At 43.2% G+C, this 27,979-nt stretch overlaps 1 long non-coding RNA gene across 6 annotated transcripts in view; it reads right to left on the minus strand.

The window, feature by feature from the left end:
* Nucleotides 1-27,979, minus strand: part of LOC139609787 (uncharacterized) — a 207,458-nt gene that overhangs the window by 6,027 nt on the left and 173,452 nt on the right. For all 6 annotated transcript variants that reach the window (XR_011685358.1, XR_011685357.1, XR_011685359.1 and 3 more), the window contains 2 exons: nt 23,291-23,389; nt 11,397-11,625 (listed from right to left, as the gene is read on the minus strand). This is a non-coding gene — a long non-coding RNA (uncharacterized lncRNA). The remainder of the gene's footprint in view (nt 1-11,396; nt 11,626-23,290; nt 23,390-27,979) is intronic.

Consider the following 27,979-nt stretch of genomic DNA (forward strand, 5'->3'; position numbering starts at 1 on the left):
ACAGATGCCTTGTGTTGTCGTTAATCTCCCCGAGTGGCTCGCGTCTCGATGGCATCCATATGCAACTTTAATTTCAGCACTTCAAACTGCAGGGGGATAAAGATAGCTTTTGAAGATTGCTTTTCATGTTAACTGCGTTCATCTGAGCGTCTAAGTGTAGCTGAGAAGATCTGGACGGTTTTCTCTTTTGTAGCACAGTTTGGCTTTTTAAATGAAGAAGAAGAAAGAAGTCAGTCAGCTCGGAGACAACTTGAAGCATCTGAAAACGGCAGCTTTAGAGGCAATTTCCTGCTATTGTTTCACACTAACGAGATAAACACTTTCTGTCAATCAGAGCTTCTTCCAGAGGTGTCAGATTTCAACATCGTGCTAAATTACATGCAGCGACTGATGGAAACAGTAATTTTGTGGAGGGAACTTCAGCTGCCAGCTGTTTTGGGCATTTTTACATTCAAGTATTTTCTGAACCCAGCAATAAAGTGTCCAGCTTTTTTTCATAACTGCAGCTTTCCCCCTTTCACATAAACATGCCTCTAACAAACAACCATAACATCCATGTTATACGATCCCTATTGTTAACAATTCTCTTTTAACTTCCATCCAAATCAACTAGCGCTGCTCACAGAGGGCCAGTGCTAAAAGGATATGGAGCTTTCAGATGGCACCTAAGTGGTGTATCGCATAACCAGCGTGCCTTTTTATGGATTAACAGTTTATTCCTTTTGCTGGAGCCCCACCAAAGCGCCCTGGCCCTGTGTAAAATATACTGCTTTTGGTGAATTATGAGTGTGGCCTTCATCCAAGTGCCTGCGGCCTTCCTGTTTATTTGTACGGCGGCGCAGGTCGGCGGCGAGGTGGGGTCCGACGGATCCAGCTGAGCATGTGTAAACACTCATCCTGGGAGCTGCGGTGAAAGTGGCTATTTTCCTCCAGCAAGGGGATTTTTTTACTGCCCATTGTTTTTAACACAGAATCGACCTCTTAAAAACATTGGACACTCTCTCATGGCTCTCCTGTGGCCCAAAGAGTGCTTTGTATATGCCTATTGACAAAATATTTCTGTGTTATGGCATGTGTATACTGCGACTCATATAAACTGGAAAAGAAACACGAGTGCTGGCGGGAACATCTCGACCATTTCACGAAAGTGCTCCCTGGAAACCTCTCCGGATACCGGCTTAAAAAACACTGACGACCTGTGTTTTCCCTTCATTGCAAATCTCAGACATGCAGACAGAGCTCTAGCCTCACCTTTGTCCGAACTTTTTGCACTACTGCTACACTTTTGCTCCATTTCCCAAGATAATGCTTAGAAATCAATCAGGTTCTTTCAACTTTTAAAAGCTTCCAGGCTCAACTTGTTGAGAAACCAATAAAAAAATAAGTAAATAAAACCAGTGACAAAATCTCAACCTGTTTCCAATGCAAAATGAAATACTACAAGTTTTGCAGTGTACCTAAAGGAAACTGCTCAGAATCATGTTGACCGTCTTCAAAACTTGCAAAAATAGATAAAAAAGACGTAGCAGTTCCTCATCTGATCATATAGTACAGAAAAATACATGAAGCCAGACTGCAACCAAAGTTACAGCTACTGTCCAGGTAAACACTCAAGTATTGAAATCAATGATATCTTGTGCCAAATAAATTATATGATATTTTGTATAAGTTGGTGTCTGTAAAAAATGTATACTCTTCTGCATCTGCATGGCTGCAGGGGTCTCTGCAGACCATCTGTGCACAGCCAAAAATATATGGAAAGTAAGAGTAAATCAGTGAAATTCTGATGAACCAGTTGAAATCATCTGTACTGACAGAAGCTACGACTGTATACAGTTGGACACATGCGGGATAAACACACTCTATAATCGTCTTCATGTCACTTTAACCCTTCAGCGTTATCACAGGGATATTTTTCAGCCTGACAGCCGCTGTTGTTTTTGTCAACATGATACAGGTCATCTGAAGGCAAAATGTCAGGGGCATCTGAGGCTTCGCTGCGGCTCTGATTCAACGGGACTCAAACCTTTTCAGGCTCAGACTGGGCGCTCAACTGCTGTGACACGACAGAGACGACGATGGTCGTTACGAGAATGGAGTCTGGGGACAAGCTGGAGAAATAAACATCTGTAGGGTGGTGGCTGAGAGAAGAGGAGGGAGGAATGGGCGGCTGTTTGAGTGTTGCCACTATGTGAAAGCTTCTCCGGGCTGCCCGTGCACTTTGACACCGGTAGCCGAGTCCTGGAGGCCTCGACCGTTTGTTGCTGCTGAAGAAGTCTGGGAGCAGGATCCAAGCCAGGGTCAGGGGTCAGATATATGTCCTAAAAGCAAACTGTAACCTACTTTCACCCACCACACACAGCACAGCAAGCCAGTCACACATCCTGACACAGAATGTACTCTTGTCGTTTTGTCTGATTTGCAAAGTCAAAAGACCACAAGAGAGAAGAGGTAGTTCATCAAACTTTGGGGCATCTACTAAAGTGCCTCAGACTTCCCACAGTGCTGCTGGTTTCAGTGTGGGTGGCACGAATCCCTCAGCCCTGCAGTGTCAGTGTCTTCTTCACAACTGCTGCTCAAGTCTACATTTCATACCCTCATGATAAGATTGTGTTATACTGTTAAGTTTGAAGCAGGCTAAGAAAAGTGATGCCTACTGTCCCAAAAACAACCACTAAAAAATCCAAACTAGTTCTGATAGGTTTTAAAGAAGCGCTCCACTGCCCTGTAAAGAATGGCCACAAACCAAACCAGCAGAGGCCCTGATATCCTGACTGTTACTCTCTAGTATGGGTCAAGCTCCAGGAAGTCTACACTTCCCATAATAATGTTCAATAGTTTGGTTTCTCTTGACCCTCTGTGACTGATAGACGGTCAGTAGTAAAAATACCAGACTCCACCAGAACTATCCTGTCTCCTAAAGTTTGCAACAGCAAATCCATCACTGCTGATTGTTATGTTATAAATATGGCCCAGGCCCACTTATCAACTTTAAAAAAGAACAAATACAGGACACCAAGTTTTTTTAATGTTTGATGGACAATGATCTTTAGCAGGACATGTTGACTTCGACCTTGTCCATGCAGCTTTTGTTGTGTGAAGAATGTTGGACCTCTCGGATTCGGAAAAAGAAAACAAAACAACTTTTTATTGAACATAATCCAGGCAGCAATTCTGATTCCTCCGAAGCGCATCAGTGGTTGTTCTGATTCTGTTCTGCGTGCCGCCTGGTTGTTGCCCTGCAGGCTGCCGACCTTCCTGCTAACCTCTATCCAGTATCATTTCAACGCAAACTCACCAACATGAACACACACGCAGAGACACGGCTGGCCTGTAGCAGCACCAAGATCTGCTCCACTCAGGATCACCCTGCTCGTCTTCTCCCAACAACTCGCTGCTGGTTTAAGTTTGACTCTGAGGCGCGTTGGAGATCTTATCGGGTTTGAAGTTGAGAGCTACGGCACCGACAAGTACCCGCTTCTCCTTTCACCTCCAAGCATTTCTAACCCTCAGAACAAAGGAACAAAATCATCAAGTATCTGCCAGATGAGGCAAAAAGGAAGGAAAACCACAAAACATCTCCAGGAGGCAAAAATCTTTCTGTGGTTGGTGAGGATCAGTGGAGCCTCAGTGATCACATTAAGGATGATACTGTTACAAATCTCCCTCAGACCTGCTCATCCTCTTTACACCGGTGTCAGGGAAGATAAAAAATAAAAAACTGTACATATCTTTCTCTGGTTTCTTTCTCAGAAGAAACCAAAAACATAAGATTATTAAAATAATCTAGATTAAATTTATTTTAGTGTTCAAACTAAAATCTTTCATTTCTGATTTCAGGAAAGTATTTCTAAAAAAGAAACAGAAGACAGGGAAAGCAAAGTCCAAGGTAAAGTGTACTTTAAACAGACAGCACCTCAACCTCAGGGATTTATCTGAGATGCCAGGAGGTGATAAAGTGTTGACACAAATCTGAGCCATCTGACCAGGTAGATTAAATATCATATTAAAATCAGGATCCACATGCTTTATTCCAAAGCTGGTCATATTTGTGTGGATCTGCATCCTGTCGAGACTCACGCAGCTGCACGATGAGGATTAGTTTTTTTATAGACACAGGGCAAAACAAGCCATAGTTTCAAAGTTGGACGTTGTTTTATTCATGTAGCTTCAAGACGCAGACAGAGGAGTCTGCTGGAAGCTCTCTGGCATGGCGGGAAGTGGAGCGAAGAGAGATAAGGGCTGTATGGAGCAGCAGGAGAACATCAGTTGGGGGAGAAACAGTTGAACAGTAACCACAGGACGCACTGCCGGAGACAAATATTTCATCAGAAAAGTTGCCTGGTACAGGCTGGAGGAAACTCAGATGCTCCAAGTGCTTGTGAACACACCCCGCCCTCAGTTTGTCTTTGCTTCGCCTTGACACTGCGAGCTGGTAAATATGTGTTTTCCTCTGCAGTGATTGGAGATGGCTTTCACCGCCCGGAATAAATCATTGTCGCTTCTGAAAAGCAAACACGTATCTGTTGCTCAGCTTATTGACAATGTAGAGACTGGAGAATAAATAAAGAGAAAAAGGGAGGAAATGAAGGCAGCTGCCCAATCATGACGCCTGCTTAAGACCTCATTGCTTCTGAGTGCTACTTTACTGTTGCCGTATTTTGACTGAAATCTTAATGCAATGAGGATTAAAGGGATTACAACATAATCTTGAATAATCCAAAGTGCCACGGACGGAGGAGCGCTTGTAATAACGGCGTAAAACCCGTCCAGAGGTCTGACAACATTGTCAGTCACGGCGAGGATTAAATATTTGCGGGAAAAACTTTCGACTAATGCCCGCAAACCATCGCGGGGGGAAAAAGGCACAGGGGCCAGAAGGCAATTTAGTAATTTAAGAGACATATAGCACCTCGGTAAGTGCTGGCCAGCCTGCTGCCAGGACAAAGCCCAGGCAGACGAGGGGGAGATGGGCTTTTTAAGCAGATTTACTTCTCCAATTTTTGTTTTTGATCAATGCTCAGGCAGGTTCATTACACATGTAAAGCACGGGGGAGGTTTGAGGAATGAAAATGTTCTCACAACCAAGAATCAATTCTTATTAGGTTTACTGAAATGCCATCAACATGTCCATTAGCTTTTCCATTAATTTATATTTTTTTCCTCAGGAGCAGCACTTCCTTGTATATTTTAAGGATTATGTAAAGCATCACCAGAAATTATCTTTTGAGCTAAATAACCCATATTCATCGATGTGAACCTGCCTTTAATTACAACCCTTCACTCAATAACAGTAATGTTAAAAAAGGCACATTAGTGGGATTTGATGCAGACCTTGCCTGGATCCTCCCTGAAATTCATGCTGGTTGATTGAAGTCTTATTGACGCTTAACTCCTCTCCAACAAACCAAACCCTTAATTTAACTGAATGAATATAAATTGAGTGCAAGAAAAGCTTTTACAAACAGAATCTACATTAAGTTTAGAGGAATTTGTCTCAGTGAACAAGAAGCAGAGACACCGACGACTCAAATAGTGACAGTACAAAGAGACCGGACAGCAGAAAGACAGACTGCACGTGACTCATATAGCATATATATGATAAAGCTGCTCTATACTGAATATTCAATCACTGTGTGCATTCAGGCAGCGACAAACTATGGCTGCTGCTGTCAAGCAGGAGGAGGAGAGAGGGCTCGTGGAGTTCAGACTTTTATGCTTTGCATCGGATCAGTCATTTTGTGTTAGTGGAGGACAGCGTGGAGACTTGGATAAAAATGAAAGCAAAATATTCAGCGTCACATTTTAGAGGTGTGCATTTGTATGAACTATTCTACCTCATTTTGAGCAGCAGCACTGTCATGCAGAACTTTCACTGACTAAAAGACCAAAGACTAAACTGAGGGTTTTTATTTCCCCCATCACTGTGACATGATGCGTATGTGCATTCAGAAAACTAGAAAACTAATAATAAGTAATGATTAGCTGATTATATTTAGGCGTTATGAGTTCATGTGCTACAGAAATGTAGATTTGGATGCTATCACTGTTACTGTATATATACATTTATTACACAATGTCTTAATTTAGAATTTGGAAAACTTCTAACTTGTTGTTTTTTTGTTTTAAGCCAAAACAAGAATATCTCCTCTTTGAGTTTGTGAAGAAGCTGGTTTATAACCAGAAGGTCAAGGTGAAGGTCAGCGCAGGTCGGCCGGTTCTCCAAAAAGTCACCGAGGTGACGTTTTCAAACTTGAAATATTTCACTTGTGAAATTCACAGCGGCCGTCGTTCGACCTCACGTTTGGCCTTTCTAGTGTTAAACCCTCCTCTCTGTCAATGAGGACATGCACTCTGACTCAACCTACTGCTGCCCAGCTGCCCTTGGGCACGGCACTTGACCCCAGTCTGCTGTGCGTCTGGCTGACTTCCAGTTTGAATGAACTGTATGAGCTGAAAATAATGTTTCTTTCCCTGCCTTCAGATGATTTGATGTCTGAAGACATACTTTACCTCTGAGAGAAGTTGGGATAGAAAAGCTCTTTTTTGAACTTAGGAATAATTTATGTATTAGTCCAGTTTCACATTTACATGGAGGATAATACATTATTGTTTTATCGTTTTATCTTCCACATGAAAATGCAGAGAAACTGTGGTTTTTAACTTGCTGAAGCATTTATTTTTGAAGCATGAAAGTTCATCCTTGATGCTGATGAAGACCATGTGATGCGGTTGAAAGCTCAAAGAAACATAAACTTGACCATTCTGACCTGTGTCCAGGTCAATTAGCTTCATTTTAGCAGCTTTAGTGTTACTGTATATGTTTTGGCAATCATCAAATTATCATTTCAGTGGTTTATCATAAATTTTGTGTTTGCAACGTTCACTTTTTCATATAATTTATTATGTGTCCTTCCACCTGTCTCGACTAAAACCATCCACTGACTGTGCTTCACACAAACTTTCTGTCTGCTGCTAAAATATCTTCCACACCAGAGACTTCATCACATTTGAAACTTTAAAACTATAACAAAATACCATAAATTACAAGGAGCAACACGTCCAAATATTAACTGTATTTCATGATAAACAGATACAGTGTGCACAGACCCCTGTCATATATCTCTAACACTTTATTTAAACTGCCTTGTTTAGCATTTATCACCAGTATATAAAATAACACATTGTATAATAATAACACACTGTAACTGACTGTGAATATGAGCAGATCAAGACTGAGTGTTTGGTCAAGTATCGTAACTTCTCCTATGAAAGAGCAGTGACAGGTGCATAAACAGTTTCATATATTTATGTCCAGTTTGTCAGAACATAACATTATATAGTATATTTATTAATACAGTTTTTTATAAATAAACAAGTGGACCTTTAGTTTTATTGATAAGATCAAGAATGAACTTTCAAGGTTAATAAATGCTCTATATTATATAAATTACATATTGATAAATAAGATAATAATTATGTAAAAAATCTTTAATGAAGTAATAATTGCGGAGAACTTCACTTGCTTTATTTCTATAATGCTTCTAAATGTATAAATAAATATGAGAGATCATCAACAGTTAAATGTGCCTGGTTCACAGATCAGCCCTGAGCCCGTCTCCTCTCTGATTTCACCCGCAGTGCTGCCACCCAGTGCAGACTGCCGTCAACAGCAGCCAGTCGCTCTCTGTCATGGAAACAGATAAAACCCTGGACGTGTGTTTTAGTTAGCAACAAGAAGACTCTTTTATAAGCAGGCACTTTACACCAACTCCTCATTTCTCTGAGAAAAGGAGGGGAAAAAAGCTGCCAGGCGGTACAGACAGTTTATTTTTTCTGCCTATAAGCCATAATGAGGTTGTGCCCCAGGGAATCAGTCGAGCGGAATGTTATTAATGCCTCAAAAAAAGGAGGAAAAAATCCTCGGCACCTTCTGTGGCCGTGGCATAAAGGCAGGAAAGGACTGTCAAACAATTAAAGTGAAGTGAATTCCCTGAGATGGAGAGGGAAAGAAAGAAAAAGGAGGAAAAAAAAGGAAAAACAAGTGGACAGGCCTGGAAACGTGTGCAGAAAACAGTTTCCTCCAGGATGTGGAGGAGAAACGATGAGCTCAGCTTCAGTTTAATCAGCGGTGTGAAAGCTATCTTAAGACCTGGATGTTTTTCCACTGAGGGGTCATTACTGTACACTTAACTCTGCTTTAATCAGTCAGTTTAAAAACTGGCACTTCCTGCTGAAAACTGAAACTAACTTTTACCTGTTTAAGAGAAGTTTTTTCTTTTACATGAATAAAATACCAAAGTGAAAACATAAGAAACTCATAAAAAAGCCAAAGGCAACATGGACTAAAGCAGACGTTTGCTGATGAAATGATCAGATCAAAATCACGACTTCCTGCTCACAGGCTGGAAATCCAGAAAGCTGGTGACGGATCCACTGTGATTCAACACAGTGTTTTTGAAAAACACACTTTATTCTAAACACTTCAGTTACATAAGGACATGAGTGTTTTACTCATGGGCACGTTGGCAGGGACACAGACCCAGGACACATTTCATTTTTCCCCTCACCGGCAGCTGAAATCCAATTTTCCCTCCTCAGTCCCTGCGGGCCGTGTTAGTGCCACACAGCTACGACACAGAGGTGTGTGACACTTTTTCATCTTCAGTCAAAGTAACCCCGATGACCGGGATTCAATTTGCTTAGTTACATCCTCCCGCCCGGCCTCCATTGTTCCTCCTAATGTGTCAGGGCGACATCCTCGACGGAAGACGCTGTCACCGTCAAAGCTCGGCGCCCCGGTGGGTCGAGACCCCGCGAGCGACACACCTCATTGTCTGTCCTCACCTTTGTGTCTTTATGAGCTGTCACGTTGGCGGCTGGTTCAGATGTGACCCGCACCGGCTCGTCAGGGGGGAAACACTGCTCGACAAACGCGGTTCCCACAGGAAGTCAAAGATGTAGGGGAAGCATATCAAACACGGAGAGGTGAGCGCCTGTGACACTCGCAGCAGACTGAGCTGCAGCTGCACAGTCTCCCACACACGCTTCATGTTCAACTGCTAAAAAGCAAAAGTGGACATTTAGCTGCTGTGATTTCCAGATCAGCAGAAATGCATCTTAATGAAATCTGTACTATTTAAAGACGTAGAAGCTACAGCTGCTAATCCACAGATTCAGATGCAATCACGGTTTAGACATATTAAAGGCCTTCTTCTCCAACTTCTACCAGAAAATACAAATTTGATGCCATGTAATTAAGAGTCTGAAGGCTCTTAGAAATAACAAATTCTTCTGCATCTAAAACTGAAAACTTAAGTTTGCAACTGCAGCAGAAACTAGGCCAAAGACCACAGTCACTCCAGCTTTTCACTGGAGTCAGTTTTGTCCTGAGCGCTCTTGTTTTCAGGATCCGTACTGGGGCCTCGCTCGTCACACCCATCAGCTCTGATATGCTGACAATCCCCTCATTAATTTGAACGGTGCAGCCGGGTTTGAAACAGAAGAACCCTTCAGCCATTTCCCTAATGGTCTGCGAGCTGGCCGACCCAGGCGCAGCCGAGCCCTCGCCTCCGTGGTGCAGCCGGGATGGTGTTAGAGGTCCTTTCACTGCGAGCTCAGCAGCCATGATGGCTAACCACCACACCAGAGGCCCCTTTTTGTTTGTCTCTTTTCTCGCCCCAACACGTTACAAACAGCTAAGCCTGTCACAGTCCGACATCAAGGTTCAGTGGTCTGTCAACATTTACCCGCAGATAAAGACAAAGAGGGGAGAATTCTCAGCCCTGGAGAGCACATCGCTCCGTCTGCGGACTGTGTGTTTGAGAGAGAAAGTGTGTGTGAAAAGATACAGAGCGAGTACTTATATGTCTTTTCTCAGTGACAGCAACCAAACAGAAAACACTCATGCGGGGAAGAAGACAGCGCTAGTGCATTAGAGCCCCCCCACCACCACCACACCACCACCTCCCGCCCACCCGTCGATGAAAAGTGACGATGGAAAGCTCTGACAAATAGGACCGGATCCCGCCTCCCCTGGGCTCAGGCCGAGCTGCATCTTGTTCTTCGGCCTGTGGGCCTCTTGCTCTGAGAGGACGGCTATCACAAGCCTCGCCAGCTTAGATGTGTTTGAGACGAGAAGCTGGGGCGAGGAGCTGGGATTTGGTTCCGCGGCGCATCGAGGACGCCCCGACTAATAAACAACGAGGGGATTTGACAGCACAAAACGAGCTGCTGCTCTGTGAAACAGTCGCAGTGTGAGGACACAGCACTGAGGGGCATCTTCGGTTTTTTCCAGCTAATGATCCACCTACAAGAATATGTGTTTTTTTGCTTTCACTGTTTGCCGGGAAATTAGTTTTCTAATTGGGCCACAGATGATGAAGTTTCTCTGAAGTTTGTCAAACTAAATACCAACATCTGCTTCAAACAGCAGACTTTACACCACCACAACCAGAATAATTCAAGAGGAAAAATATCAAATTCAAACAGCAACAATCAGAGTCCACTTCCTCTTTTTCTACACCTGCACATTTATACAGTTCCTCTAACGACCACTAGAGTCTGGCTCCAGCAGTGAGTCAGTCCCCAGAGACTCTGTTCAAATGTCCAACTTTACAGCAGAAAGAAACATGTTTACAGCCTGGTACAGAAACTGTTCTGGTCTCTAGAGATCATTTCCTCCTTCATGTGGAGAGTTGGGCGGAGGCGGTGTAGCAGTATGTTCTACCAACTTCAGATACTTCAATTATCCACTGTCTACATCAGCATATAGAGTCCAATGTAAATAATATCTCAACATCTGACAACAGTTCAGCACTTTAACTTAACTCTGCTCAGTGAACAATATTTGTGACAACTACTGATACATTTATTTCTCAGTTTTCTATAATCAATTATTAACTGCATTTAAAACTGTGTTGTTCTATTTTTAAATAAAATAAAGATGAAAAATTCAACATCTCTCAGAGAAGAGAAAACGCAATCAACTGAACAAAAGACACGTCCGAGTCTGAGTCTGAGTCTGCTTGATATGAGGACGTGATAGAAGTGAGGATGATAAAGTGTGATGAAGTGATGGTCGTGCATTTTACAACAGTGATGACTCTTTGCAGCCATGTTTTTATGGTTTACTTTTGAAGTGGGAGATAAAAAACTACACTGATTACTTCAACTCTAACAGCCAGTGTCTTAAAATGACTGTGACTGGGTATTTTTTGAGAAGGTGGGAGATGAATGTGGCTTTAAACGACGTTCGAAAATGTTCGAACCATTTCAGGAAACAATCATTTCCTTAAATATTTATCTAAATATGCATCATTTCTGCAGCTTTTCATCAGTTTAAGGAAACCATTTTGTCTTCTATTTGCCATGTGATGTCAGAGTGAAACACTTACAGGAGGAGGAGGCGTATGAGTTGCAGGTCACATGATCCATGTAGTCTCCCCCATCATCTTCTGGTTTCCACATATGTGTCACCTGTCGGTGCAATTACACTCGTCCATAGGCCGGACGATCCGGCCTGACTGCACAAGACAAAAAGGCATCCGTCATCACCGGTTTGCTGCGGTGTCACGGTCACTCCGATGTCACAGAGCTGACGTGAGCGAGGCCTGGTTCCTCTCCCTGCAGCCACAAAGAGACAGAGAAGACAGAGAATATCAGGGCCGGTTAATTATTTACTCATATCCAGGTTGATGCCGCTGATGCTAAAACAACAAGAGTGACACCGGAATCAGCCACATCCACTTCAGCCTCAGTGTGACACCAGGTTTAGTGCAGAGAACAGGCTTCATGTGTTTTAAATGTTGTGTTTGTCTGTTTTCACTGTGTTAATATCTCTGATAGGTCAGTACAGTTTGTCATGTGCAATTTATGGGTCCAATTTGAAAATCCCACATCTGAGGACAACAATGCAATGGAGAGGGAGAGGGAGAGGGATGGAGTCTGATTTCTAAATCAAGCTAAATCTGAATTCTAGGCTGATGACAAGACCTAATCCTTTTAGTCAGCGAGATTATTCTGATAATTCAGTGAGCACGCCTCCTCGTAAAGAGCCTCAGAGTGCAGGACACAGATGTCCAAATACCTTGAGGTCTGTAGTGCACAGATATATCTGCCATATAGTTGCCTCCTCACTCATACGGTCACACTGTCAGCAGTATGATTTAGTGCAGGAGATTGAGTGTATCCTCCCCAGCCGCTGTCTGAGCAGCTCAGTCAGCTGAACTCTGCTGGAATGTGATGGAGGAACCAGGTTGGGTTTCATGAGCAGGTGTCTGTTGTTTTTCTCCCTCGTGTTTCTCACACTGTTTCACCACCTGTTCTCATCTCCACTCCTTCCCAGGTTTTTTTTTTCTGCCTGCTCTGAAAACACAGTGTACACACATTTACCTCTGATATCACTGGATGAGGGCAAACATGGTCAAACATGGAAGCAGTGAAAGAGATGGAGGAAGAGATCACTTTTACATTTGAAAAGAGATGTACACATTATTCAGCATCTCCATTCAGGATTTATTTGACCAATATTAACTGTTTCTGTTTTAAAATATTTTTTTCTCATTATATGCCTTGGACTGTTTTTTTGATGCATTTAATGACTTTAGGAAATCCAGGTTTCTGTAAACTCGCCTCTTCTAATAAAAACTGTTCTTTTGAAATGACAGAGATTATAAAGTTCCCCTCTACAAACAGAGGCTCAATATTAAGTGATATTAATTAATCAATATTAATTAAAAATGCAGGGGCACAAATCTTTTTCACTTGTAAAGTTAGAGATCACGAAAGTAGATTTCCTGCTTTAAAACACAACACAAATGTGTTTTGTCTGGTGTAATGCACATGAAGTGTGGTTCACTGCAGTGACTATGACTTGACTTATTTTGTGTGATTTTGCCGTATTGGAATGAACTGTTTCAACCCTGTGGGATTTTCTAGCTCTTTGATGAGGATTCAAGATGCAAGAACGACTAAAAGTAATAAGCTGAAATTAACTGTTGCCCACAAGGAGAAATGACAGTACACCAACGACGTCACTGTCGGCCTCAAAAGGCTTCACAGGTTCATGAAATGTAATTTAAAAAAAAATAAGCTTGAATAACAAAGAATTAAATTGTTGTTATTTGTTGTGGTCTCAGGTCTCGGCTCTGATTACTTTACCTAGCAACAGCACAACACGACGACGTTGGGATGTCGGTTTCAATGTCACAAATTATTGCTCAGCTCTGGGGGAGAGAAGACATTTGTTATATTTCTTGGAGAAACAGTGTTTGACAGAGGAAGATTGAGGGGTGGGAGAAGCAAAGGAAAAAAAAGCATTTGTGATTGTCGGCGTGTCCGCCAGTGTTCTCCCTCTTTGCGCCGACACACTTTCCTATGTTGCGGGCGCAGCGTTACACTTGTCAATGTATTTGTTCAAGCGACTCGGCCGTCGGTCCCTGTGAGGGCTGTGCACCGCTGCCTCCTCTACCCCCCCACGTCTCTTTTTTAAAAAGCTGTGGCTCTTGCTTGAATGCTCTCTGTGTCCATGCCCAGTGCCCTAATCCAGGGCCTGCTCTTCCTCTAAGCAGGGAGTTAACTTAATCCCTCTCATTTAGGCAGCTGCACTGCCGGGGAACTATGGGAAAGAAAAAAAAGTTATAGCTCTGTGACAGACACTTTCAGCTGTTGTGATGGCACCTCCCTGATTCAGCTGCCTTAACATGCAACTCTCACTCTCGGCCCGGTATTTTAATGTAGCTGTGAATAATGCATGGAGGTCTGCGAGCATGGAAAGCACAGAGAGAGGTATGCATGGCTGGGATGATAGCTGTGTGGCTCAAGACGGAGTTGGTGTAAAGCAGAACAAGCTGTAAAACACTGACTGGCATCTATGTGCTGAATGAGCCGACTAATGACCAGAAATATGCTGCGAATGTAAACGGTCATTCAAACACACCAACACACGTCAGTGAGAGAGAGTTTAGACATCTGCTGTGATGTGACTGATCGCCAAACAGAGAAGGAAGTGATGCTTTTCAAGGCAAAAGGTCAAAGTCATAAACCCAGCAGGATAAATAGAAAAGTACTGAATAACAGGCAAGTGAATCTTTCTAAAAATTTCAAAATAAAGTGGATGGTTTGGAACCACTGGCGGTGCTGCTGGGCAGGTCTGATTGCAGAGGGCCCTCAGTCAACATGCTAGCCATGATGCTCCACTGACCTACAGTAGGTGGCAGCAATGTGCCAGAAAAAGAGATCATCTATCTGAACTCTAACTCCTGATTGGCTGACTGTTTTTGTGGCTGGTAAAAGTCACATACAGTGACAGTTCAGATGAAGCACTAGAGATTTTCTTGTGCTTTAAGCTTTGCAGGATTCTGAAAGTGTCGACTTTTTCTCTTTGCAACGGAGCAACTTCACACCTCTGCACTTCACTTTGCAAAAAACTCTCATTATGGTGGCCAGCGGAGGTCAGAAAACACAATTTACAATTTCTGCAAACATCTGAGCTACTTATCCGTGAAATTTTGAACCTCACCAAACGTTTCAAAGGGTGTCAACAGCGGTCAGCACAAGTAGCTGCCTCCTTCATCCTTCGCCCACATCTGGCACTTCCAGCCGGCTGAACTTTTTGTAATGGGCCTCGATTAGAGCGCAGGACAGATACGGTAATAAGCCCTGGGACCTTGTCAAGAGCGAGGTCAAATCAGAAGACAAATAAATAGGAAATTGCTCCCTGCGAGCCTTCTCACTGTCACCCTTTGCTTGTTACCTTGAGCACTAAAAAGGTATTTATCTGACTCCCTCTCCGCTGTTTGAACAGGCATCAGCGCTGCTCTGTGGAGCTTAATTGCGCTTCGGTCTCAGGAGTTCACTTGGTGAAGTGCAGGTGCGGCGTCCAAGAAAAATAATTGAACAAACAATTATAATGTGCGTTCCCACACTGCCAGTTACAGACAGAGCAGCTACAGGCTTTTGTGCTGTTTAGCTTCCCTCCAGTCCAAAATATATCACTGTAGGAGTGTTGAAATGCTCCAAAGATCTATGGTGGACTTGTGTATATTCTGGCAGCGAGGATCTTGACAGTGCTGTCCCTCCGCCCTGGGAAAGAATCTGCACCGTCCCTGTAAACATGCGAGACATTCACAGCCTCTCCTGGTGTCTTTCAGTCCAGAAAAACAAAGGCAGAGTTCTCGCCCGCTGCACCTCGCTCACCGTCACTGACAGGAAACAAGCACCACCTCAGGACATCAGCACGTCTCCGTGCCTCGTCGGTGGAAAAGATCCCGAACCCAAACATGCAGAAGAGACCCGACCAGCCCTTCGAGGTGCTCATCACTCCTCGGAGCTCTTTGTTTTCAGATCGTCCCATTGTTCCTCAGATGGGGGGATGTTTTTGTTAGATGACAAACGGTATGTCTTCACTGCCACCGGATTATTTTCACAGGACAGTTTCAGTGGGAAAGAGCTGGTGGAAAATGTTGAGCTGTCACAGCTGAAGTAGAAAGTTTTTGTTGATTCCTGCTGCACAGAATATTAATATTTAGGCCTGTTTCTTAGACACAGTTAAGGATGTAGCCATACAAAAAACTAATTCCTCTAACTAAGTGTCTGAGTGGAGCGAGCTGCATCCATAAACACGCACACTTTACACAGCAAAATTTAAATCTTATATTTATATTTCTTGCTAACAAGAACTAAATGTTCTTGTGTCAATAAATGAGCTTTAAAGGTTCTGATTGGTTACAGGCCAGCTGTTTCCAGTCTTTATGCTAAGCTAAAGTAAGCTAAAACACAGTGGTATCCATCATCTCATCTGACCTGAAGGCCTCTACAGTTGCATTTTATTTTCTAATTGCGGCCGGGTTAACAGTTTCTGAAATGTCTGGAATTAAACTTTGCCTTTGTTTCTGTTGTAGAAACTTGTTTGTGAGAAAGTTAAAACTCACTTTTAAACATTTCTGAAGATACCAGCTCTCTGGAGGCCTAAACTTAGGAAACAGACATTTATTTTCTATTTTTTTTTTTTTTTTGCCACATTTCGAGGAAAGAACACCAGGTTATGTGTTCAAACTGTTTTGGAAGCGAAACCCCTCGAATGAATCTTCAAGTTTGCCTTTGCTCAATCAATCTGATTTCTCCTCCGCCGGCCTCCCTGAGGAATTCTTCTTCCATGCAGGAGGACGTCAGTTATGGCTGTTTTGCTTTTTCAGCTCTTCGTCTTCCTCTCCTCCTCTTTCCCCTTTCGCCGTTCTTCCAGAGATGCGTAGTTGTTGGCAGTGCTTATGTAATAACAGATGGAAGCTAGAAATTAACACGTCTTGCCTCTCTCGTTATTCTCCTCTCTCCATTTATTTTTAATGCTGTGAGCATGAGTGTCTCTCTCGTTCTCTCTCTCTGTCTTTCGCTGTGTGTGTGTGTTTATATATATATGTGTGTGTGTGTGTGTGTGTGTGTGTGTGTGTGTGTGTGTGTGACCCCGGCAGGCCAACAGCACCTGTCAGGAGTGTATCCACCGTGGTTGCGTGCCTAATTAGCACACAAGGAATTTGGTGGCACGAAGCGCGCAGCATCGGTGGGAAGAAGAGTGTGGGGTGCAATTAGGATTTGTTGGCATGTACAGAACACACAGCGAAGAATCAAACGAGGAGGAGGAAGAGGAGGAGAGGTTGGGGTGTGTTGGTGTGGGAGTGGAGGGTTGCATGTGTGGCCTGATACTACACTACTTTTTCCTTCACTTGAAAAGACGAGAGAAGCGGTTGAACATTAAAAACCAACCAAACTACCTTCACACTGGTTTGAAATTTAGTCATGAAATATCAGAAACAACACAACTTGCTCTGCAGATGAAAAAATGAAGCCACAGTCCAACTGTTTCAGCCACTGAGCTCATTTCATGTAAAAATACATGCTCAAGTTCAGCTGAAGCTAATATGAATATTAAAGCTGCAATAAGGATTTAGATCCTTCTCTGAAGAAACAGTAGCAACACCACCAAGTAAAAATCCTGCATTCACAATCCTTCTTGAGTAAAGGTACAAGATTGTTATCAGCATAATGTATTAAAAGTACCAAAAGTAAAAGTGCTGATTATTAATACTGATGCAATAAAGTGTAAGCACCATTCTGCTGGAGGTGGAGCTCCTTCATACAGTTTGGTTTAAATGAATTCTCACTTTTGATGTGACATCTTATTCTGAAAAGTAAATAGTAATTAGATGTATAGAGGAGTAAAAGTATTAAGTTCAGTACTTAGTTACTTTCCACCACAACCACAGCATACAGATGGACATGATGCTAGCCTCATTTTAGCTACCTACACACTACCTGCACACTGTACTTGGCACAGCATTGTGTTATCAGTTTCCTCCTGGTCTGGCAGTAAACGTCTGTCTGTCTCAGTGCATCAAGGTTCAGATTAGGATGAAACTCTCAATCGGACACAGAACAAGCTCGATCACTCACACAGGTTTCTGCTGTCTCAGTCTCTGCCTCTTCTCAATATTTTCTTTAAACAAAAGAACAGTTAGAATTTTTTTTATGAAAAAAACGGAGAAATAACAGATAAAGAATTTATAGGTGGCATCTTTTAGTTTCAAGCTGACGCCCAATTCCAGCAATTGCGATGGCATTGATTGGTCATTACAGCACCATCAAAGTATAAACATCTGAGCGCTGGAGGAAGAGGAAAAAGAGAAGGAAAGCGGCTGCTGGAAGCGATTGTGATGAGGTTTAACTTTGTGTCCACCACATGATTTATTTATCACCACAACGGGCGTTTTCATGGCTAGATTGGGGCGACGGGGGGGCTGCTGGGAAGTTAAAAAGAGTAGAGGGAGCTACAAGGAGCAGACATGACCTCAGTTTGATGAGAGGGAATCAAAAAGATCACGATAGCTCTTGTGCCCACAACACTGAAAGGGAACAAATGGCTCTTTAATATATCCATGCATAGCAAAAAGAGAAAAAAAATCATGAGAACGGTGATGAATAAAACAAAAAGCAACAAGAAAGGGCTGCAGCGGCGGCGTCTTTGTGAGGCAAAGAGGAAATATGCGCCATGTCAAAAGCCATCGTCTTTTTATCTAATGGGTGCGGCGGCTGTAATGCATCCATGTGGCCCTCACTTTAATAATTGAACAGACATCGGGGCGGCACCTGCTGGGAGCCCAAATCATCGCCACAGCTTTGAACAAACCGCTGTGACATTACGGCATCAGGCATGGCAACGCAGCGCTGAAGAATACAGAGGGGAAGAGGAAAAGGGGGAAAAAAAGGATGCATTCGAGGCGGTGAACATGGCCTGGGGCTACAGAGTAATGAGCACATCTCCATGGAGGCTTCCACAGATTCACTATTTGAAAATTGTTTCTTGTCTTAATAAATCCTAAATGTGTAATTTACTTGTGAAAGAGGAACAACAAAGCAGCTGACATTCCCCTCTCCCTCTCTGTTCCTCTGTAAAATGATAGAAATCACACCGGCTGAGGCCTGTCGACGTTTCCTCAGGTGTAGACAGGGCACCCTCAGATCTCCTCACCCCCCTGCCCTCCCATCCCTCCCTCCCTCCTCTTCTCCGTTCCCCCAAATTGCAAAGTCATTGAAATTCTTGGTCTGCTTTTGCAGGAATTATAAAACCTTCTGAATCAATTACAACATCAATCGGGCTGAAATCTGCGGCCGATGAATATGTATAAAAGTACACACACATCCGGCTAATTAAACAAGGCCGTCAGAAATCACTTCAGACAGGTCGGGCAAACGCACAGCGAGCATACATTAACCAGCAGGAAGTTCAGGCTCAGAGACAGCTGGTTCAGGGAGTGAATGCTGAATACATGTATATGCAGATTCTGTCTAATCAAAACAAGTTTCAAGATTTTTTACTGGCACCACAAAGAAATGAAGCTCAATATACTGTATGTTGACTTCATTCTTTTATCAATTGTGTTTATTTCTGCAGCTGCTTTTTCTCTCTTTGTCTCAGTGACACCAAAATCACAAAAACCAGACAGTGACATTCAGTGGTGTCTCTGCATCGAGGCCCCAGACCCCCAGGGGCCTCAAAAAAAAGCTCAAGGTTCACTGTCGATGTCGGTTTCAGTAATTACACTGACTGTAAATCTGTCAGGAAATGTGTTGAGTGCAACATCAACAAAAGCACTTCCTGCACCGCACCTTAAACTTGTTGGAGAACAGAACAGGGGCCCAACTGCAAAAATGCAGTTTTTAAGAAGTGGCAAGTTCCTGACTTCTGTTCTCAGACTCGTGCTCATCTCGCTGCCTTTTCAGTGGAATTAGCAAATGAAGTCTACTCTGATCAGAAGTTCAGCTTCAGCACAATAATGCACCACAACTTAAATCAGCTCCAGAAACAAAGATGCAGATTCTCTGCAGGATTAGAGACCAACAGTTGCTGGGTTGATCATTAACTTCAATGTTAGCTCCACTGTTTCGTGCCTGACGGTGCTAAAGCACAGACATTTCTTTAGGTTCCCCATTAGGAAATTTGTGAAGTGGGAATGAAGTCCCATATGCTGTCAAAACATTCACTTCACAACTTCACAAAATCACAGAGAGAGAGTCTGGATCAGGTGTCAGGATCTGTACACAAAAAACTATAAAGGAAACCTGCCTTACTTTGTGAAAAATTAAACTCTGCTTCAAAGTCTGACTTTGCAATCTGTTGTAGAAGAAACTCAGAAACACAAATCTCAGCCACTTTTCCTCCAAGTGCTTCGACTTCTTCTGAGTAAGATTTCATAACTTCTCTGAGAGAAACCTCACTTCAACCTCTTCACACAGTGTTTCTGTTGGATCTCGTTTCATTGACTGCTTTACTCATCTCTTCCGAAAGCGTTGTCACGTACGCTGACCACAGGCCGGAGGGCAGCGAGCGAGACTTCAGGTTTACAGGCACAGTCAACACCTTTCTGAACACACTGAACAAAACCTTTACAACAACACAACACTGCCATGGTGAACTAAACATCCTGCAGCCTTATCGTTTATATGGAGTCCAGCATGAATCTAAACTTCTCTGTGTTGGTGATCTTCATATTAGCATGTTGCCTCATGTGTTTTAATCTTATTCTCCTGCTGGATAAAAGCCTCAGTTCTCTGCCTGAACATGTACAAATTTCCTCTGAACAAAATCACGTCGGATCAAAATCATTTCACTTTAATTCTCCCCCGTCTCCGTTTCACTTGACACAAAGTTACCCGAGCATCTCCGCAGTGGAGGAGTTTTCTGATTTGAATATTTTATTCCTGCGTTCTCCGTGGCCAGTTGTCTCCGGGCCGTTGCTGTCTCTGCCCATGTCTCCCGTCCTGAGATGTGTTGCTCACACAGCTGAGGGAAGGGAAGGGAGAGGGGGAAGAAGAACCCAGCCAAGAGGCCCCAGGGCCGCAGCCCTCTCTGGACCCTCAACCCTGGGTCACCGAGCACCTCGGGTCAGCCGGTCCCTCACAGCCTCCTCGTGGGGTAATCGCCTGGCTACCGGATCGAGGAGGAAGAGTGGGGAGGAAGAAGGGAGGAGGAGGCTCCCCCCGGTGTCTTGTGTAATCAACATTTAGAAAACAGCTGGGAGGAGGAGGAGTGTGTGTGTGTGTGTGTTGTGTACATGTGTGTTTTGTTTTTGTTTCGTGTGTGTTCATATAAACAGCTACTAGAGCATTTACAAGCTCGTGTTGTGTGTGTGTGTGTGTGTGTGTGTGTGTGTGTGTGTGTGTGTGTGTGTGTGTGTGTGTGTGTGTGTGTTCCCTGCTGGCCCTCGGTGCTCAGAGCGGGTTCAGTGTCGGGGTCTTTGCCTGCACATAAAACTCCTCTGGGTGCCAACATGCTCGTCTTTGGGTAGAACTGTCAGATCGAGGAAGAAGAAACTTGCAAGACGGACGCTGATATTTACAGTTTCAAAGTATCACAGAGAAACTTGGAAAAATTATCACATCATCAGCAATAAAAGTTTCATTCTCATGACTAATAGCATCAAAAATAAGCGCAGCACCTCACTTAAGTCAAGCAGTTAAGTAGAAAGAGATTTTTTTCATCCCATAATTTACCTTAATTCAACATCTCAAATGTCCAATTTTCAAAATGAGTCATTTTAACTGCAGCACATTTTTAAGTGTGTTTAAGTGTCTGTTAGGTTTAAAGTGAAAGAGATCCCTCAGATTCCTCTTAAATCATGAATCTATAATTAATACTGACCATTTCCAATCTCAGAAATACTTTTATACTGGCCATTCATTTCCATTTATTGACATACAGTATGAAAACTCCTTCTTTCTGCACTTTTTTATTGTGATCGGATGTTTACACAGATTAAATGCAGACAGATTTTGAGAAAGTCAATGGCTGCATGGAAGATAAAAAAACATATTCAAGAATCTGAGACAAAGAACAGAACAGTCAACATATCTTTGCCCCTAATCCAACACTGGCAGCTGCATGGACGCTCAATTCACAACAGCTGAGAAGAGGAGCAACACGCGTCATTTTTCCTGCACAAAACCACATTCTCCTGTGATGATGATGCACCATCAGTATATAATGGTAACTATTCCACACTTGTAATACGAGGTGTAGTTGTTTAGCGCTGTAACCAGTTTGTGCATCAAAGTGTTAAAATGAGGACGAACATTTCCAAGGAGCCTGACAGCTGAGAGCTGACTGTTCTTATTTTGTTCCTTTGCCTGAAATAAAAATGAAGAGGGAGCCAGTTAACATTTTGCCATATGCATTGTTTGTTTTGGATCTATAAATACTGTAATCGCCTCGGGTACAGTGCTAATGCAACAGATAGCTCTGTGTCGCACAACATGTGAATGGACCATCTGACTAATTACAGCAGCGTACGATCGAATCAGGCTCCAGAGAACCTGTGAAGACCCTGAACGTGGCCTTCCGGTCAGGAAGAGGAAGCAGCCTCATTGTTGCTGCCAGAAATAATAATTTCAATAATTTTCTATAATTTCCAGCATCTAAACAGAGCAAACCAAGTCAGGAAACAAAGCAGGGGCCCGCCAAGCTCCGCCTCCACCTCCCCCAGAAAAAAACACACATAGAAACACACACAGACACACATATGCAGAGGCCTATGAGAGCCTCCCCACGGAAAGCGGCTGCCATCTAAAAACAGCCTCTGCAGCTGGCGGCCGCAGCGAGAGGCGTGCTTTCAGCACTCGCACCCGCAGTCACAGTTTACTCCTGCAAATGTATGGAATCAGGCTCTCGCTAAAAACTACAATTACAGGTGATATACAGATTGAAATCATAGGGGCCGCTTTTTTTGTTGAGGAAAATTGTCCTAATGAGCGGTTTGGCGATTCATGGGGTGGAGGGGAGGGAAAGGCTGGTGCTGGTGCTGGTGCTGGTGTTGGAGGAGACTGTGAACGTCTTTTCTCTTCGAATGTGTGTGTGTGTGTGCGTGTGTGTTTATGTGTGTGTGTTGGGGAGGTGTTGGAGGGGCATAAACAGCTGCACCTGCTGCTGCGGCACGCACTGCCACAGTTAATGATATCGGATGATATCATTAGGCAAAGTGCTCATAAACAGATGTTGGAGGCGCTGCCTAAACAGTGTCAGCTGAGCCGGTTTGCATTTCTGTGAACGTATTATTTATATAGGGCATTTAAGTTTGTTATGTTAATAACCCCTCTGTTCGCATGCAGGATGTGGCACAGGAAGAATACAGAGATGAAGCCGGTGTCGGGGGAAGAGCAGCAGAGAGTTAAACTGCACCTCAGAGGCTCAGTGAAACCTCTGATCAGAGGTGTGAGCAGCTGACAGCAGATCCACCTGTGTTCTGCTCTAGACTGTATAATCGTCCTACAGCCTTCATTTTATTCATTCTATTAAAACAAACTTGATTCCACCCGGAAATGATCATACTCCCATAAAGATTTCAGGCCAGATGTGAATGACTTCCGTGCTGGTAATTGCAGGGAACTACAGGTTCAAACAACCTGAGCCACTCACTTTATGGGTAATTTACTTTAGAGGGGGATTATTGATAAAATGTAATGTTTTTTAAATTAAAAAGGATGCAGTGTCTCTGAAACCACTACCTCAATCATGGCTGACAGTGCTTTAAAAACACAAAGTCAAAAGTTTCAGCAGAAGCTCAAAGATTTTTAAGAAGATGTATCTCTGACGAGGGAGGATGTGGCTACAGCCCTGAAATGTACAGTGTTGATTTTATTGTTTCAAATAAAAAGACCACATATGAGGAACATTACAAACTCCGCAGCACCAAAACACGACAAACCAAAGCAGGAAAGTTGTACAGCTGAGTCATCAACTTACCGAGACATCATCTGAGAGGTGGGGGCCTCAGGCAGGCTGGATATCTGGTGGGTGTGGATCTCAGTCACCCAGACTGATCAGTGCATTGATGATAAGCTTCTGGACAAAAGCAAAAAGGTCCAGTATGAGTACAGTCAGGTGCCATCAGGGCCTTGTTCTGCAGATGTGAACCACCTGTGTCAGTGCCTAAACCTTGGCAGAGTAAAGGGGAGTTTAACCCGTCACTCTGTCATGTGCTGTACGGAGCCTCATCTCTGACTGCCATGTTTTATTCTAAAAACTGAAGTTTAATATAATTAGTGTCTCTCATTTATTTATATTTGGTCCAAAATAATCATTTAATTTCTGCCATTTAATTAACAGCCGAAACATTTTGTCTGCTACTTCAACATTTACAGCACTACTTATACTAGAGATGAATGAAACTACCTGAGTCACCTGAAGTGAACCTGGTTGCAGCCAAACTGCACCAACCTCAAACTGTCTGTTTTAATGTCTTCATGTTCATCAAACACAAAACAGACTCGGTGTAAAATCAGAAGGTATCTGTAAAAGTGTCCAAATCAAACCAAAATCAAATCCCTGTTGTTTATTTATGCTTTTCTGGTTTCCTGTTCCAACAAACACTAATTAACCCACAGACCAACAGAAACCAAGGTGTGCACACAGGTGAGCTCAGGGCTCAGGTGTTGCTCGTTTCAAGTTGTTTATTTGGGTTCGTTTTGTCGCTCCAGTGGAAGCTTGTGGAAGTGTCTGAGCACAGAGGACAGATGGAGAGGTGTTACTTACCTTGACTCTGTCTGGTTCACCCAAACACCTGAGTTCACTCAATTAATTCCACAAAAACAGCAGCAGTGACAAGTGTCCACATCTAGTTTACACTTCTGTGATTAACCCTGACCACTTCCTCCCTCTTCTTCTTCTGTGAATGTTAAACCAACTGCAGTGTTCTCTGTCGCCACCTTCTGCTTCAGAGTGTGAGATTAAATCCTACAATCAAACAATCAAAGAAACACCTGATCATTCTGTCTTGTTTTTCAGTCCTTAATTCTTTTTTCATTTGGTCTTAATATTATCTGAACCTTTTTCATGCTACAGGCCACAATCAGGTGTCTTTGCTGTAAGGCTTTTATTGTGAAGGAAGTGTTCAGCTTCAAACTGAATTCTTATCTTAAAGTAAAAAGGTAAAATTTGTGTTTTTCTGTACTGACTCTGGTTTTAATTTGATATCAGATGATAAACATGTATAAAGGGATAGATTGTGACGCCTGTATAGAAGATGTATTTTATTATTCTCTCTGATTGTATTTATTTTTCAGTAAATTACTTATTCTATTGAATGGAGGAAATCCACTCTCTGTGTTATTGTTTGGGTTCTGCTCTCTTGAAGCTCCAGGACGGATGTTTACAGGACAAAACTCTAGTTTGGTGAAAATATATTTCAACAAATTCAAGCAGAAAACAGAAGGAAAAACAGGCTGAGCCCACCTTGGAGGAGGAGAGCATCAAGCCTCACTTTTAAACAGCACTCATACACGTGTTAACAGATTTATGTAAAAGGTTAACGTACTTGTGTTATTCTGCTCAGGCGCTGCCATTTCACCCCCCCTCCCTCCTCCTCCTCCTCCTCCTCCCTACCTCCCTGGCTGAAAAAAGGGGGAACAGGCGCCCATTTCCCTGCCACCATTATGCTCATTTGTCCTGTCAAGAGAATGACAGGCCGGTTGACTCTTCCCCAGATACGACCATTAGGTAACGCTCTGTCATCTGACAGCGAGGCATTCTGCCGCTCCCTAAAAACCCCCTAATTATTTCCTTCGCCAGAGACAGGCGGCGGCGGGTAGGTAATTTTTAACCTTTCACGTGCACCTGGGGAACCCTCCTCCGGGGAGCCAAGGTGCCTGTGTGGCATTCAGTCATCAAAACATGACCTTTTATGGCCGTTCGGAGAGCAGTTGGCACCGGGTGCCACGCGCCGGCTAATGCTAATGTTGATGACTAATTTATGCATCAGCCGACTGCATCTGCAGCAAGTTTAGGGTAGCAACAATGTGTGATAGAGCGGTGAGATAGGAGAGGAAGGGAGGAGGAGGAGGAAGGGAGGGGGGGGCTTCACTGCAGAACAAGCAGAGGTGAAAGGCATTTTGGGGGAAGGGGTGGGGCTTTTTGAGACACCCGGTAGCTTGGCACGACAGGGAATTGAGGGGGCTAATTATGTTGCAGGGAATACATTCAGCGTGACCAGCGAGCCTTTTTAGAATTTGTCGAGCGCAATCTGACTAACGTGGCTGACCTTTACTTTTTTTTAGCCCAAATTGCGGGAGACCAGAGAGCATGCAAGATGTGTGCATATTCTATGACCTAATTGCCTTTTTTCTTGTGAGGCTAAATGCTGCCCAGCACCTTTCCACCCCCCTCCCATAAAGAAAAGTGGGATGTCAAGAATCGCCTCATCGTGTGCATTTTAAAGCTTTCTGTAGATGCACAGTATGTTTCCATTCACAGATGTTACTGCTCCCTGTGGGTGGAGGTGTTTTAGCCAGCTTGCCTTGTTAAATTAGGATTAAAAGCATTGGCCTTCCAGGAAAATCAGTTGTAGAAATACTCAATTTTAACACATTCTCAGCCCCTTCTTTCTGATGACCTTTGACCCTTCACCTATTTGAGTTGTTGCTAATGGAGGAAAACATTAAAAGCATGTAAAACATTACATAAAACATTTCTCGGCGCCACATTTTGGGAAATGTGCTCGTTTTCTGTTTGAGTTAGATGGTGAGTGTAAGGCTTCAGCTAGCAGCCAGTTAGCTTAGCTTAGCACAAAGACTCCACCTGCCTTCTAACAGTCCAGCATGTGACCCCTGGAAATCAGTTTGTCATTTTTACACTTTAGTTTTTGTACAGATGAAACAAACGAGACGTGAAATCAACCTCTTCATCTAAAGAAGAGCCATAGTTGTGAAAAATCTCCTTCGCTGGCGTTGTCCAAGTCCTGCAGCATGACACTTGCTTTGACTTCTTGAAATAAGAGGGATGACCTTTTATTGATGACTTTTAAACATTAATAACTGCAGACTTGGTGGTTTATTAGAAATGAGAAACCCATATGAGGATTTATTAAAGGGCTGTCACCATTTAACTGCTTTATTACTAAAACATAAGGATAAACAGCAGCCAAAGGGATTTTTCACAACCTAGCAACCCAAACTTGTTCCTCTACAGCAAATAATTTACTCCCCATTAATGAAGCCATTACTAAAGCCTTTATATTGGGTGCTTTATTACAAAGCGGTGCCTTTTTCTTTTTCTGTGTGTGAAATAAAGATAATTTATGACAGGAAGTGATTCAGTTGTTATTCGTTTGAATTAAAACAAACATTACAGTATGCAAGAGCAAACATGTCTCCCTGTTTTCCTGCCCTCTCCACATGTCCACAGCAGAGAATATGGATGGGATGCCTCCTGCACTGTCAGCCTGTCTAAGAGCGATGGGGAAGGGGATGACAGAGACATTTATGTGGGAGCATAAAATAAAAAAGGGACGGCCTCAGGCTTTACAGTTAGCCGACAAAAACACTGTATGTTTATAATTTTCCCCAAATTCCTGCAAGTCCATAAATTGTTAGGATCATGAAGTGTTTCAGCGGGTAAACAAATCGAGGTGTTGGGTGAAGACGAGATGAATTTCATGCAGAGTGGAGAGGAGGAGGAGGGATGAGGATCCAGCTAATCGGATCACAAGTAAGTGATGGTGCTATTCTGCTTGAAAAACATAATTTGTATGAATCAGGCCATTTGTGCATTTGCAAATATGTCAGGCCTCCTCTGCTCTCCACGTTTGTGTATTCGTTGTCGGCCAGAGAAAGAGAGGGAGAGAGATGCTGATGAACTCTTTGTTTAGACAAATCAGGAAATTACGCGTCTTATTCCGCCTGGAAAGTGTGATTTTTTATTTTTCTCCCCCTCCACTCTCTCTCACAGTTGTGTTTCTCAAGTTCTGGAGAAAGGTCATCACAAAGTGTTTCCCTTGGAGCAACATAGCACAATAAAACACAAGTAAACACAAAGCAAGACGGATTCAAGCCGCCGTACGTTCACGCAGCCATTAGTGATTTATACTCTGCTTCTAATCCCTTGCTCAAGCCGCCCTGCTGCCATTAAGCTTCGAAATTACATGTTCTATCACGAGCAGCCGCTCTCACCTGAGTATTGGATTACTGAAATAAAATATGAATAATTAATACTGAGAAATAGGTTCCTGGCAACAGGAACGGCTGCAATTTAATAATGAGCATTATGTTTCTCGTGTTTTTCCCTCCTTTTCTTTCTCTCCTCCTCCGGTGTCGTTTGATCTTCTCGGCTATCTATACCAAGGGAGTCGGTGCATCTTCTTCTTCTTCTTCGTTGGTTCCTCCTTGGCTGGGTTGAGTCCCCTGGCCGTTGGGGCGAGAGACCTGCCTTCCGCCTGTGTTCTTTATTCTTCCTCCTCCTCCTCCTCTTCTTCATCGGCTTGTTTTTTCTTTAATAAGCTGCCGTTAAATAAATTAGAAAATACCCACCCAGGGGTTATCAGACGGCCACAAACCCTTGTCATCTGTCTCCCGGTGCTGCCAGGCAAAAGAGAGCAAGCGAGGGGAGGAGAAGAAGAGAGGAGGACAGCCAGGATTTCTTCTTCTTCATCTTCTTTTCCTT

The sequence above is a fragment of the Trachinotus anak genome, unplaced genomic scaffold (genome assembly GCF_046630095.1).
Source record: "Trachinotus anak isolate AG129_WGS33_773 ecotype Australia unplaced genomic scaffold, CSIRO_AGI_Tana_v1 ptg000026l, whole genome shotgun sequence".
Lineage (NCBI taxonomy): Eukaryota > Metazoa > Chordata > Actinopteri > Carangiformes > Carangidae > Trachinotus > Trachinotus anak.